The 15,594-nt window shown below is 40.8% G+C and overlaps 1 protein-coding gene across 5 annotated transcripts in view; it reads right to left on the reverse strand.

The window, feature by feature from the left end:
• RAI2 (retinoic acid induced 2) overlaps positions 1-15,594 on the reverse strand; it is a 402,411-nt gene that overhangs the window by 207,289 nt on the left and 179,528 nt on the right. For all 5 annotated transcript variants that reach the window (XM_061178094.1, XM_061178091.1, XM_061178093.1 and 2 more), the window contains one exon: positions 6,810-6,899. The gene's annotated coding sequence lies outside the window, so the exon portion shown is untranslated. The remainder of the gene's footprint in view (positions 1-6,809; positions 6,900-15,594) is intronic.

A 15,594-nucleotide genomic window follows, 5' to 3' on the forward strand; every position in this document is an offset into this window, starting at 1 on the left:
TGGAAATAAAAACAAAAATAAACAAATGGGACCTAATGAAACTTCAAAGCTTTTGCACAGCAAAGGAAACCATAAACAAGACGAAAAGACAACCCTCAGAATGGGAGAAAATATTTGCAAACGAATCAACGGACAAAGGATTAATCTCCAAAATATATAAACAGCTCATTCAGCTCAATATTAAAGAAACAAACACCCCAATCCAAAAATGGGCAGAAGACCTAAATAGACATTTCTCCAAAGAAGACATACAGACGGCCAAGAAGCACATGAAAAGATGCTCAACATCACTAATTATTAGAGAAATGCAAATCAAAACTACAATGAGGTATCACCTCACACCAATTAGAATGGGCATCATCAGAAAATCTACAAACAACAAATGCTGGAGAGGGTGTGGAGAAAAGGGAACCCTCTTGCACTCTTGGTGGGAATGTAAATTGATACAGCCACTATGGAGAACAGTATGGAGGTTCCTTAAAAAACTAAAAATAGAATTACCATATGACCCAGCAATCCCACTACTGGGCATATACCCAGAGAAAACCGTAATTCAAAAAGACACATGCACCCGAATGTTCATTGCAGCACTATTTACAATAGCCAGGTCATGGAAGCAACCTAAATGCCCATCAACAGACGAATGGATAAAGAAGTTGTGGTACATATATACAATGGAATATTACTCAACCATAAAAAGGACCGAAATTGAGTCATTTGTTGAGACGTGGATGGATCTAGAGACTGTCATACAGAGTGAAGTAAGTCAGACAGAGAAAAACAAATATTGTATATTAACGCATGTATGTGGAACCTAGAAAAATGGTACAGATGAGCCGGTTTGCAGGGCAGAAGTTGAGACACAGATGTAGAGAACAGACATATGGACACCAAGGGGGGAAAACTGCGGTGGGGTGGGGATAGTGGTGTGCTGAATTGGGCGATTGGGATTGACATGTATACACTGATGTGTATAAAATTGATGACTAATAAGAACCTGCAGTATAAACAAACAAACAAAACAACTAATACTAAACTTTCATTGGGTTATTTGTATGGAAATATGTTAATATAAATGTTTCAGACATTACATGAAATTTCTAAAAATCTTATATGTTCTGGTATAATGTTATAAGTCATAATCCTAGTTATTACTTTAGAATGTATATCTCAGAAATAACTAATTTTCTTGTCAACTGCATTATTATGAACTTTCATCAAATCTTTAACCGTGGTCATTTTTAAGTCTTTTGTCATTTACAGACAGTTCTGGGTGTACTCTGATGCTTTTGTAAATATGTTCCTATAAAAGGGTTTCATCTTCAGGAAATTCATGGAAAAGACTCTGACAAGTACAGGTTTCTGGTACCTGACTGTACTGCTGAACTGAATGAATAAGCATTTTCAGAACTCTAATGAAAAACTGACGAGCTCATAAAAGTGCTAACAAAAGATCAAGATGAAAAAAAAAAATTAATTACATGGGACTGAGTGAACTGATGAGGATGAGTATAATTTTTGTGACTTTCTGGTTGAATTTAAAAAAAGAAAAAATCCCACAAGAACTCAGAGGCAAAGAATATACAAATCAATTTTCACTGCAAAGTAAAGGAGCTGTTGCAGTGGAGGATTACTGGACTGAATGTCAATATTATGACATAGTATGAGTGTGTTTCATGTTTGGTAATTGCAATCATTGTTGCTTTTGTTGTGGTCATCCATGTACAATGCTTGGTGTCAGTCTATTTATCTCTTGTAAAAATAAAATACAGTGTGTGTGGAAAAAAAAATGTTATTACAATTCGATTCACCTGTTTCTTTTCACTTTTTTTATGTGGCTACTGGAAAATTTAAAATTACAGAAGTGGTTCGCGTTATACTTCCATTGGACAGCGCTGCCTTATAGCTCCTCTTTGCTCCAATCATATATTATTCTACAATATTCTGATTGCTTGTCTTGCATAGGTGGTGTTTTCCAAAGTCTGAGATGACAGTCAATGGGATGAGACACAGCACAATTTCTAGTCGCATTCTTGTCTGATTTCCCTCCCTCTCCCTAGCCTCGGCTGGTAAGAAGGGCCCAGTTCCTGAAGATGAATTACTAAACACAATGAAGTAAAATAACAATTGCCTTTTCCATTGCACAGAAATGTCAGCTGTTTACTACTGTAACTCACTCCTGTTCCAACTTTCAAAAGAATGTATCAAAGGCATTTACAACTTAAATTCCCAGTGAGGGATTATTCAAATTACTTGAAAAATATCTTACAGTTTATATCCTGACTTTCATTCTGGACTACCTACCTGAGGATAAAAAATTTGAACTTTGATTTCAGGAGCTTGAAACTATTACAATGGTTCTAAAAACAGATAGAGACAACTTATTTCTAGTGACACCTGAGGAACACCTTAGGCTCCCCTTCAATATAATCTTACTGGGCCAAGGTCACTTTATAGCCAAGAGGAGTGATTATATTTCTTTGCAAAGAAGTTCCTGCCAAAACCAGTGAGGGAATTAGTGGAGGAGATCAGTAACATCAAACTAACACTGAGAGCGAGAGTGAGGACACGAGCAAGTGAATGACGGAGAGGAAGGGAAAGAGAAAGAAACTATACTTTTAAAAGCACTAAAAATAAAAATTTCAAATTCAACTAAAAAATACTCAAAATAATATAGGCTGGCACAAACCTGAATTCTCAGGAGGGCTAATCCAATGTCTGTGATTTGTAGTCCCAAAGAAAGAATACCTTAAAATGAGAAATCCCATATTCAACTTACATGCCTGATGTTACAGAACCTGAGACCTTGGGTTTATTACTGACATGATGGATATGAAATCAAGATGCTTTACTTCCTTACTCTTAAGAGAATAAATGCTTTTTCCTTAATTTTCTTTAGCCTATTGCCAAAATTTGTTAGACCCATCCATGATAAATAAAGACTATATTACAAAGAAATAACAGTTCTAAGAAGAGAGAAATGAACACACACACAATTTGTTTTTAAAAAAACCTAGGCATTAAAAATATTCTACTATGAATCTATAAGTTTCTATTAAATCACCATCTTGACAATGAAAATTTATGCATCTAAATGTATAACAGACATTACATACTATTTTGGAATATTTTCACCCCTGGAGCTATGAATGATGAGTGTATAGGGAGAAATAATGCCTCAGCAGCCAGTAATATATAGGTTTGGGTCATAAAACAAAATATCAAAACAATTTCTTGGTTTCCCCAAATAGAAGGCATTTTGTTTGTGCTTCTGGGTTGGGGGGAAAAGTTAAAATGGAGAAAGGAACAGAAACAGAAAGCAAGGACATATATACACTACCAAATGTAAAACAGATAGCTAGTGGGAAGCAGCCACATAGCACAGGGAGATCAGCTCGGTGCTTTGTGACCACCTAGAGGGGTGGGATAGGGAGGGTGGGAGGGAGACACAAGAGGGAGGAGATATGGGCATGTATGTGTATGTATAGCTGATTCACTTTGTTATACAGCAGAAACTAATACACCATTGTAGAGCAATTATACTCCAGTAAAGATGTTAATAGATAGATAGATAGAAAGAAAGCAAGGGCCCTGAAGACTGACTTTTTCAACTTGAAAATGGTGGCCTTTAACACCTTAAGGTCTTGCACATAAAATAAAATGGTTATAGTCTTTTAATTAACATAGACTTGGCTAAGGTTGTCCTACTTTCTGGGATTTAGATTCAATAAAGCCTTCCTGAGGAGCTGCGATCCTCTGAACATTTGCCACATGAAATGTCAACACGGTGCTCTAACTTGCAGAGTTTTCTGTTTGCTACAGGTCAGAGCAGTGGGTGCCCTGGGTGAAAAGCATTCTGGGTCCTGTTTATCCTCTGAGAACTGTTTGCCTTGAATTATTTGCATGGGTGGCTATCTTTGTCATAAAACCCATTTTATTTGCTTTTTAGAATCATTTCATCACCAATGACAAATATTACAAAGCATTTTAAGTGGGTAGGATACCGTCCTAGGAACTAGGGTTATAAAGAGAAAGTCCCAGCATTCAAGGAGCTTATATAGTAGTTGGGGAGAGAATCAACTGAGGGCCAAAAAAATATAAATGGTATTATAAGCATAGTGGCAGGCCAGATTTGTGTCTCTGTGGGATTCAGATGTGCATGGGTGTGACCGGCCAGATTGGTTGGGTGGGCTCACTGGAAGCCTATTTGTATCAGTATTGAACAGCTGCTTTTAAAAAATCCCTCCATAACAGGACAAAAATCACCAGGAATAACATAATTTTACCAGTAACAAAGTATAAGGGAATAGTGTTGCGAGTAAAATTCAAGAGTTATACTGTCTCTAGCCCAGCCCTAAGGAAACATTGCTTGGATTCTAGGAAGAAAGAAAGCTGTAAGTAAACATTTACTTTCTCTAAAACTGTAGAATATTAGAGAAAGAACATGCCTTGAGACCCTTCTAGCAGAGTATAACAAATGCAGACTGTGGTAGTCATTACTGCTATTCTCCAATATTTCCTGCTCTCTATTTTCTGAGCATATGAGTTGGAATACACTTCTTGGCTCCCTTGTGTTTAGGTGAGCCTGGTGACTAATTCTGGCATGTGGATGGACATATGGAAGTAGGTACAAAGTGTGAAGATCCATGATTCTCAGGTTAACACCCAGAAAGCATCGACCATGGAGACAAGGCACTGAACAACCAAGTAAACAAAATGATCCAGCCAACTGATGCCATCCAGCTTTTATCATTGGCCACCACAGAATTGGCACAATGGAAACAATGGGGTAACCATGGTGCCAGAGATGGAGGTCACACAGGGGCCCAACAGGAATCTATTATTCCCACCTCAGTTGCCCAACCTGTTAGCACCATAGACCAATGTTGAGCCTCCAATATGGCACTTTTCCTTAAGGAGACTGATGGGCCACTTGATAGCAATTGACTTCATGTGAGTCCCTTCCATCCTGGAAAATCTAGCTGTTCATTCTCACAGAAATAGATACTTATTCCAGATATGGGTTTGCCTTATCTGCCTGCACAGCCTCAACCAGCTCCACTATTCAGGGGCTTACAAAATGCCTGACAGCATTTAACATAGCATCTGACCAGGATGCTTCATTTCACAGCACAGGAGGTGGGGGAGTGGACTCATAATCATGGGATGCACTGGTTGCATTACACACTGTACCATTCAGAATACAACTGGACATCATAGAGCAATAGGATTGCCTGCTGAAGGTACAGCTGAAATGCCAGCTCAGAGGCAAGACCCAGCAAGGATGGAGTGCCATCCTCCAGGATTCAGTATACACACCGAAACAGAGGCGTTGATATGGCGCTACATCCCTCACAGGAAAACCCATGGATCTGTGAACCAAGAAATGGAAGTAGGAGTGATTCCACTTGCCATTATTGCCAGTGACCCACTGGGGGATTTTGTGCTTCCCATCCCTTCAACTTCGGGCTCTTCTCGATTAGTATGTCCCAAAGGGGGCATACTCTCGCCACCAAAGTTCCCCTTTAGAAGACATAGCAAGCTACACCTGTCCCCTTGTGTTCCCTGTATCCTAGGTCCAGCAAGCAAATAATGAGTCACCATCCTACGGGGGTAATTGACCCTGGTCAGCAGGAGAAGGCTGGGCTACTTTTACACAGCAAGGGCAAGCAACACACGTGGCACCCAGGTGATCCGTGTGCGCATCTTGTGGTACTCCCTTACCCGACTGCGACTGTGAATAGACACGTGCATCAAGCTCAGTCTGAGAAGGGAATAATTGCCGAGGCTTAGGCTCCTCAGGAGTGAGGGTTTGGATCACGTTACCGGGCAAGCCATTGAGACCAGCGGAGACGGTAGCTGAGAGTGAAGGGAATTTAGAAAGGATGGTGGAACAGGAAGATAGCAAATACCATTTGCAGCCCCAAGTCCAACTGCAGCAATGGGGACTGGAGTTTGTCACATTAATCTCTCTCTTCTAAGTTTCCCCTCAGGAAGAAAGACCCACTCGTACCCTGGACTAACTGCTTGCTCCCTAAACCTGTACAGAGAAGTGAATTTGTGTGTCAGCTATGAAGGGAAAATCCTTGACTACCCAGAACCATTTCTGTCATTCCCTCCCACGTCCCATCAAGTGAGATTACAGAGATTTGATTCTGACCAGAGGTCTCCATGGTCACGCACATCAAGAACCCGTCTTCCATACATCTGCCTCCATAGAAATGAAGTTTTGAGCCCCTAATTTGCTTTGCCTCAGTCTCCTTAATATCACCCTAGGCAGTGTATTGATCTTCTGTCATCTACTTTAGCTCCCTTATCTTCCTTCTCTAATTATTCTCTTCAGCACTGACTCACAATTTGTGCATATTTTATCCTAAATTATTCTGATTGTGGAAAACATATATGGAGGATCTACTTTTACTTCAGTTTATCTTTAGGTTTCAATGTAACAGCCACCCAGAGGCATTTGCAATTACCATGTGGCCGCTGCCACGTGTACTTTGTCTTGCATATGTGGCAGTGATATATGGGCTAGAGCCCAAGTTCCCCAAGCACACCCCCTCCATGGGCATTTGTGACACTCGCCACCTAGCCCCAGACAGAAACTGTGCGTATATGTGGAAGCATGTCTTTATGTGGGAGGTGGATATTTGGATCACTCTCTGTGGAAGCGAAGCAGTTTCTCATGATATTGTTCCATTTCTAGATCTAAGTGCTAAGGTAATTCTCCCTGATGCAGGGTGATTGCCCTGATTGCCTGCTAAGAACTAGAGAAAAGGCACTGGTTGACCAAATTCCATGCAACTCACCTGAATGTGGGTGAGGAGGCATTCAGTGGCCTTGGTGTTGGAGATGAGGGAGTGCTCAGCAGGGAGTCCCATTGCAGGAGATACTGGAGCCTGAAAAGATAGAACAGTCAAAACTGTAACAAGGTATGGAGAGAGGTTCAAAACAGGGGCAGTCCCCAATAGTAACAGAGCACACATTCTTTTTTGAGTGCACAAGGAACGTTTACCAAAATTCACTATATACTGGGTCGTCAAGTCTCAACAAATTTCAAAGGATGGAAATCATTCAGAGTACGTATATTCTCTGATCACAGTGATCTTAAGCTAGAAATCAATAACAAAAAGATTACTAGAAAATTCAAAACTGATTGAAAGTTAAGCAATACACTTCTAAATAATCCATGAGTCAAAGAAGAAATCACAATGGAAATTAGAAACATTTTGGACTGATAAGGAAAGATACTGCATATCAAAACTTATAGGTGTAGATAGAGAAGGGCATAGAGGCAAAACTATAGTTTTAAGAGCATGTATTAGGAAAGATAGGCTGAAAATCAATGATCTATGTTTCCATTTCAAAAAGTTAAAGAACAACAAATCAAATCCAGAGAAGAGAGAAGGAAGGAAAAAATAAAGGTGAGAAAGGAAATCAAGAGAATAGAAAATAATAGAGAAGAATCAATGAAGCTAAAAGTCAGTTCTTTGAAAAGATTAATACAGTTGATACAATAGAGGATGTCAGACAGCTTTCCAAGTCCAGGGACCAGAGAGGAACATCAAAGTTTGGGTAATGCCAATGTCACAAAAGGGAATTTGAATGGATACTGAATAGGGCCCAGACTATTCTATCAGCGCATGTTAGCTGCTCACTTGTGTGGTCAGTCAGCTTGTGGTCCATGGGTGGTCAACCAAGCTCCATGCACTAAGGTGTGAACAGGAGATCAGTAGCCAGCAGGGAATCAGCTCTTGAGCTGAAAAACTATCCCATATTGGAAGCAGAATCCGTGAGGCTGTTTATAGGAGACTCGGCCATCATCTCTGCTTGGTAAATGTTTTACACTCAGCATTGGAGGAGAATGATCTTATTAATTTTATGAGGACTAATCATGTTTGTGTTTGTGTTGTCCGTGTATGGTATGAGTAGAACTGTTCACTTTTCTGTGTTCACACCTGTGCATCAGTAAGGATGCACAGCGTTGCAAGTAATGGAAAATTGCTCTCAAATTGACTTAAACAATGAGAAAATATATTAGCCCCATCACAAGGTGTCCAGAGTCAGGGCAGACTCCCAGCACATTATGTTGTATCTCCAGCTCCACTTTGCTTTGTCCACCTCTGTGGGATGGCCACAGCAGCCCCAGATATAACATGAAGATACAACAAAGTCCAGGTCAAGAGGAGACTTCTCTCTCTGTGTCTCCTTTCCAGTCTCCGTGGCAGAATTTCCTCTTATGTCTCATTGGCCCAGACTGGGACATATACCCTTTATTAAATTAATTACTCATATGGGATTGCCATGATTGGTTCAGACCAATTTTTAAAAAACATTTTATTGAAGTATAATATACCTCAAAATATGCATATAGATTGATGCATTTTTTACAAACTGGGTCCACCTCTATAACCAGCACTACTAGATAAGGATTTTTAACCTTGTTTGTGCCAGGGAATCCTATGACAGTGTGGTGAAGCCTAGGGACTCTTTTTAAGAATTTTTTAAATGTATAAAGTAAAATACATAGAATAAAAAGAAATCCAGTTATCTGGAAATAACGTTATTAGCATTTTAATGCATTCATTCAGGTTAATTAAGATTAATTTGGTCATTCAATAAATTCATGATATAAGTATGTGTGCTTCTTTATTAACACGTTAAATAACAAAATCTGGTGGTAGATATAATTGCTACAATAATTCTGAATTGCTGATGAGCATAAAGGATTCCACTGGTGACAAAAATCATAGCTCCTGCTAATATACTACTATGGTTTGTTGCCTACATTTATAATGAAAGGAAAAGCTATGTTTCAGTTAAAGATTAGTGAAAATAAAGAGGTATTTTTTCCATGCACAGTCATAGACCCCTTGAATTTTATCCATGGACCAATTAAGGGTCCATGGGCCCAAGGTTAAGAACATCTGGAACTTAGACTCATCAGTTGAAGTGGTCTGGATGTTGGGGGGTTGAACACCATGACCCACCACAGTAGATGAAAGAAATTGGAGCTTTGAGTCCTGCAGATTCATTCACTCATTCATTCAATCAACAATTATTTGTCACATGCCCACTATGTGTTTGGCACCATGTTTTGTACAGGTATTCAGTGGTGAATTAAGTGACATGATCTCTCACCTCACGGAGTAATTAGACCATTGGAGAGGAAAAACAGTAAAGATGTATATAGAGGTGAACTGCAGATTCAGAGAGAGGGCAAGTTGACCATTTGAGCTGGAATTCAGAGGGCTGGTTCAAACCAAAGGATGGGTAAGATTTTAGCTGAATTCATTACAGGTAATTGCCAAGAATTTCTCCTGAGCACATCTGCCTCCATAGAAATGAAGTTTTGAGCAAAGCAGGCTTTCCAGTGGGGCCACTCTGGACCCCTGATGAGCCCCTCTCTGGAATAGTCCTGTCTATCTTCAGTAAAGCCTGGTCTTCAGTGTGGTGGCTGGTCCCATTTAATTTGATACTATTCAATAAAGATCCCTATGATTCTCCTTGCCATGTTGGTGTTCTCCAGCAAAGCTTTCTGCTAAAACCACGAGTTCATCTTATAGTGATTTGCCTTAAGGTGCCGTCTCCAACAACACATTATGTCTGCAGCCTGCAACTGCCAGTATCGATAAAGGCATTTCAGGAAACACCTTGAATTCCTGAGGAAACAGAGCTTCGTTACTTCCTTGCCTCCTTCGTTATATTTACTGAGTACCTAATGGATAATAAGCATGATGCTGGGAGCAAGGGCCACAGAGATTAATAAGACATGGCTCTACCCTCAAGCAAACAACACTTTAGTGGAGGGAGAAAGGCATATAAAACCAGTAAATGCAGATGGTGTCCCAGCTGCTGGGGGAAAAGTCCATGGGGGTTGCAGTGGGGATGCAGAGGCTGGAGGGGACAATTCTGCCAGGTCTGGAGTGGGGAGTGGACAGAAAGGGTTTCATAAGAAGTCAGTTCTTAAGCTTCACCTGCGAAGAGGGATGAACGGAATGTTGCTAGGTGGTCAGGAAAGAAGGAACTTTCTCAGCTGTGCACTCATCAGCCACCATGGCTTTCCTCCATCCGGAGGAACGATGAATTACCCATCAAAGCCCCAACGAGGTGGTTCTAAAATTAGGAGTGACCACCATTCAACCTTGTTTTCCTTGCTTTTCTTCAATGGTGTTTGGAAACATGTGAGCTAAAAAAGACACTCAGATAGTCAAAAGAAAAGAAATCAGAACTAGGCAAGCAGGCAAGAATCAGAAACAGCCCAATAAGAGTAAGGAGAGGAAATGAAGTTAGTATTTCCATGTTAGGTAAGGGAGTAAATATTCTTTAGGTCCTCGAATCATCATGAATGAAAAAAGTTTTACATCTCCTTATATTGGCTTATGTGGTTCTGAACCTCAGCCACAAAGGAGAATCACCTGGAGTTTTTAAAATGACCAATTACTAGGATACACCCCAAACAATTAACTCAGTATGTTTAGGGGCAAGACACATGCATTTGTATTTTTAAAGCTCCCCAGATGCAGCCCAAGTTAGGAATCGGTGCTCACATGACACGGGGTCAGCAAGCTTTGTCTGTAAAGCAACAGAGAGTAAATATTTTGGGCTTTGCAGGCCATAAAGTCTGTCGTAACCACTCAACTCTGCTATTATAGCTCGAAAGCAGCCACAGACAATAAATGAATGCCATGGCTGTGTGACCAAGAAAACTTGATTTATGGACACTGAAATTTGAATTTCATGTAGTTTTTAGGTGTCACAAAATATTTGTGTTTTATTTTTTTTTCCTACCATTGAGAAATGTAAAAACCACTCTTAGCTACTGGCCATACAAAAATAGGAGGCAAGTGGATTTGGCCCACCAGCCATTGTTGGCTGTTTCCTACTATAGGCAACACGAGACACCAGAGCAAGGAGAACAAAATGAAAAGCTTCCATTGCCTCCTTGGTGAAATGTCAACTTGAAAATAAAGCACATTCCCATGGGCTGAGCATTTTTATCTGCATCCTGAATTTTCTCTCTAAAAATTCAAGCTTAATACTATACAGACATTGCTAAAACTGTATCGCACTGCTCTTTAAAAACAAACAGGTAAGGTGGACAAGTTATACAAAAACAAGTTTTCAAATTATGGTTCTATAACTCTATGCAGTATCCATTTTCAAACTGCCAATATTGCAACCTGCTTCACAATTTCATCAAATTGGCAGAAACAGTTGGATGGGGTTGGAAAGCGATGACTTGCCAAATGTCGCTTGAGCCAGCAGGGGCTGGAAACAGCTTTGCTGACGAGGCTCCAGCTTGGTGAATGCACACATAGCTATAACCAACCTGTTCTCAACCAAGTAATTACCTTCTCCTGGGGAGGGAGAGTGGTACTAAAAAATTGCAGAAAGACAGCACACTGTAGGGGGAGAGGAAGAATGGGACAGAGAAAGGGAAAGGAAGAGAAAGAAGAGAGGGCTGCAAGGAAATAAATTCCTGCAAGATAAAAGAGAAGATGGATGTGGAGAGACTCACAAAAATTCCATCTGGGAAAATTGTCCAGGAGATGGAAAAGGAAATTAAAGGACTGGCAGGTGAACAAGACTGGCTTTTAAAGGCTTAATAATAGGGATGTTTGGTAACCAATGAGGCTAATGCACAAGTGACATAAACCAGCAAGGGGTCTCGCAGGGGACCCTCAGCACACACTAACTGAAGGACATTTAATACAGGATAATGGCAGAAAGATAGGACTGCGGCTGAATCCACTTCCCTTCATTCACAAAGGATGAGCTGGCAGAATTTCATAGCTTGGCACTGTCATTTGAGAGAAGGGGCGGTATTGACTGAAAAAGTCTTTGTAATGTGGGAACCAGCAGAGGGAAGGAAGCAGGAAAAGAAGGACGGAAGGGAGGGAGGGAGGGAGGGAGGGAAGGAAAGAGGGAGGGAAGTTAACAAATGAAGTTAATTAGAGACCCTGTGCTTGTAAGTTCAGGGTTAGGGAATTATCTGCCATTCATTAGAAAATACCCTTTCAATGCAGTTGATCACTAGGTCGGCTTCTCAAACTTTGATGTGCAAACAAATCACCCCAGGAGCTCTTTATTTATTTATTTGGCTACGCTGGGTCTTAGTTGCAGCACAGGGGGATCTTCGTTGTGGCATGCGGGAATCTTTTAGTTGTGGCATGCAGGCTCTTAGTTGCGGTATGCGGGATCTAGTTCCCTGACCAGGGATCGAACCCGGGCCCCCTACATTGGGAATGCAGAGTCTTAACCACTGAGCCACCAGGGAAGTCCCCACCCCAGGAGCTCTTTAAAAGGCAGGTTTTGATTCAGTAAGGCTGGGATGGAGCCCGAGATTCTGCATTTCTAGCAAACTTCCATTTGTGATGCTGCTGGTCCAAGGACCACACTTTGAGTAGCAAGGCTCTAGGCCTACACTGTCCAGCACAGTAGCCAGTAACCACAGGTAGCCATTGAGCACCTGAAATGTGGCCGATCCGAGTTAAGGTGTGTTGTACATTCCAAAGACTTAGTAAAAAAGAATCTATAATGTATCATTAATAATTCTTATATTGATCACATTTTGAAATGATACTGTTTTGGATATATTGGGTTAAATAAAATATATTATTACAGTTAATTTCACCTCTTTTTCACTTTTTAAAATGCGGCTTCTAAAAAAGTTAAAATTACACACACGGCTCGTGTTCTATTTCTATTGGTCAGCACAGCTCTAGGCTCTCCCTCCGCACTCTCTCCTCTGGTTTAAGTTATAAAAACAGTACTGAGCAGTTTGCATGGTTGATCCACAAGCGATGGGCAACACACCCACTCTCCTTTTCCCCTTTCCTGCTCTCCTCCCTAGCCCCTCGCAGACCCTGCTCCTCCAGTTTTCACCAGGAAAATATAAAGACATTTTAGGCACTTTAACAAAAGGTGCCCATGAGCTCACTGCCTCACACTAAACTCCCTCCTCATACAAGCATTTACTTCAGCAAAGCCCCTGGCTTGTCCTTTGAACCAACACTGGCAAAAATAAGACACAGGAGCTGCGCTCAAGCTCATGGTCCAGAGGAGCAAAAAGAGAGGTAAATAAAGACATATACTACAATGTTCTTGGCGCTGTAATAGAATACATCCAAGGGGCACAGTAGAGACATGATCTAAGGCAGTTCCACTGGCCAGAACTTTCTTGTCTGCTGGATTAGCTATGTAACTTTAGGCAGTGACTTAACCAGACCAATCCGTGTCTAAGCTTCTGCATCTGTTTAATGGGAACAATAATAGTGACCTACCTCAGAGTGTTGGTATGAAAGCTAAATGAGTTTACATTTATAAAGCACTTAGGTCAGTGCTTGACACATAGTAAGCTCCATATACATGTTAGCTAAATAAATAGACTTGACAGGCCATTGTCAACCTGCCAATGAATGTTTTTAGGCATAAATGTCTAAATATAATTATGATCTCATCCCATCCCAATGACCTTATGAAATTCAGTACTAAAATGCTGTAAATGACCCAAATGGATGGATAACTTGTAGTTGATTCACACACTTGAATACTACACAGCAATGAAAAAAGAAAGAAATCACTTCTGCTCACAGCACCATGGATGCACCATGGATGACCTGACCACAAGGACGACCTTGCAGACCTAATGTTGAGCAAAAGAAGCCAGACACACAAGAGTACATGTTGTGTGGTTCCATTTACATGAAGTTCAAAAATATGCAAAATTAATCTATGGTGAAAGATTATCTTTACTTTGGGGGTGTTGGTAATGACTGGGGACATACGAAGTAGGCTTCTGGGTGCTGATAATGCACACCTTGACCTGGGTGGTGGTTACCTGGATGTGTTCACTTTGCTAAAATTCACTGAGCTGTACACCTGAAATTTGTACACTTTACATTATGCATATTATTCCACGATTTAAACAAAAGAAAGAGAAGCTGCAGAGGAGTTCTTTCTAAATCATTTCAGTTGGAAAATCCAGCCATGAACCTCTGGGTACAAAGATGTCAAAACCTACTTAACAAAGAGAGGTCAATCTGAACACCTTGCTTCTATTCCAATTATTTTGATCTCTGAGCCAGAATTAAGCCCTTCCTCGAGTAGGAAAAATGGGTGAGTGAGATGAAAAGAAGATTAGAGAAAAGGAGGAAAATCAGAATGGAGCAGAGACGCTGAATAGCCCTAGGAGGTCCCAGAAGTGTGTGAAGAACAGTCTATGTAGCTCGGAGAGTAGAGCGTCTAGAGAGAAACACCGGCCAAATGTTCTACTTCAGACCTTCTTGTGAAGCCGAGCTTTGTTCTTCCTTAAGATTTTCCTAAACACTCCCATATCTTAGAGCTCCACCTGCAGGGTTTCTTCAGTTCCCTGTGGGAGTAGAAGGTTTTGCAAATTCTTTCCTCATTGCATTTTTAAGAAGCACTAGTAGTGCTACAAGAGGATGGGGCTGGCTACATCACATGGTCTTGTATTTAATAGTCAAGTGGACAGACTTTAAGTAGAAGACCTTAGAGAATATCCAAAGGGCATGGCAGAAGGACCCAGAACTGAGAATAGTCTCGCTCACAGCTGTGGGAAGATCATCTAACAACCAAGAGGGATATGTACAGAGAAAGGAGTGTTTGTGATTATTTTTACTTTGTTCCATAACCAATTTATTAATTTTAACTTATTTATTTATTTAGGCTGCGCCGGGTCTTAGTTGCAGCACGCAGGATCTTTTAGTTGCGGCATGCATGTGGGATCTAGTTCCCCAATGAGGGATGGAAGCCAGGCCCCCTGCATTGGGAGCAGAGTCTCACCCACTGGACCACCAGGGAAGTCCCTAAAAATTATATTTTCTTAATATTACACAAAGAAAAAGTATTTTCTAAATTTCATGATAATTCAACCAAGCAATAATCTTTTATTATTTTAAGTATCCCCCCCCCCCGGTTTGTGAATAACACGGTGAGGATGAAAGAATCTAAGATGAAAAGGTGAGAGAACGGGGTTCTCACTGTAGTCCAGCCACTGCCTAGGTGTGAGACTTTACGTATCTGGACCACATTTACTTAGATTATAAAATGAGGAGAAGGAAGGAAGAGCAGAGGGCTCTGGACTTTAATTCTAAGCAATCTACATCCCCCTACCTGCACCACTTCCAAATGCCAGCACCTCCCTTTCTTTGTCTGAGGGCTATCTGTAGCCATTGAAGTCAGAAGATTTGTCTGCCTGTGTGGCAGGACAGAAATGCCAGGGAAGGAGCCACCTGCAGTAATACTGGGGAGTTGGTATAGAAATACCCCAGCTCTCTTACCCTCAGGTAGAAGAACCCTAAACTATGTGTTTTACGCTATCTCCTCAGAATTTCCCAGAGAGATCAAGTTCCACTCAATCAACATGGTAATTTACTTGGTAATGCACCCTTCGTTCACTGCTTTCCCTTCCCTATATCACTTTCCCATTCTCCCACCAGTGTTTCCTTCATCACCCAAAGAAACTGTTCATACCAGAATCCTTGATGTTGACATCATCTTCTGGGTGAATTTAAACTAAGACAAAACCCCACAAACCAAACACTGTGGTGATAGGGTTCTTGAAGGCTG

The sequence above is a fragment of the Eubalaena glacialis genome, chromosome X (assembly GCF_028564815.1).
Source record: "Eubalaena glacialis isolate mEubGla1 chromosome X, mEubGla1.1.hap2.+ XY, whole genome shotgun sequence".
NCBI lineage: Eukaryota > Metazoa > Chordata > Mammalia > Artiodactyla > Balaenidae > Eubalaena > Eubalaena glacialis.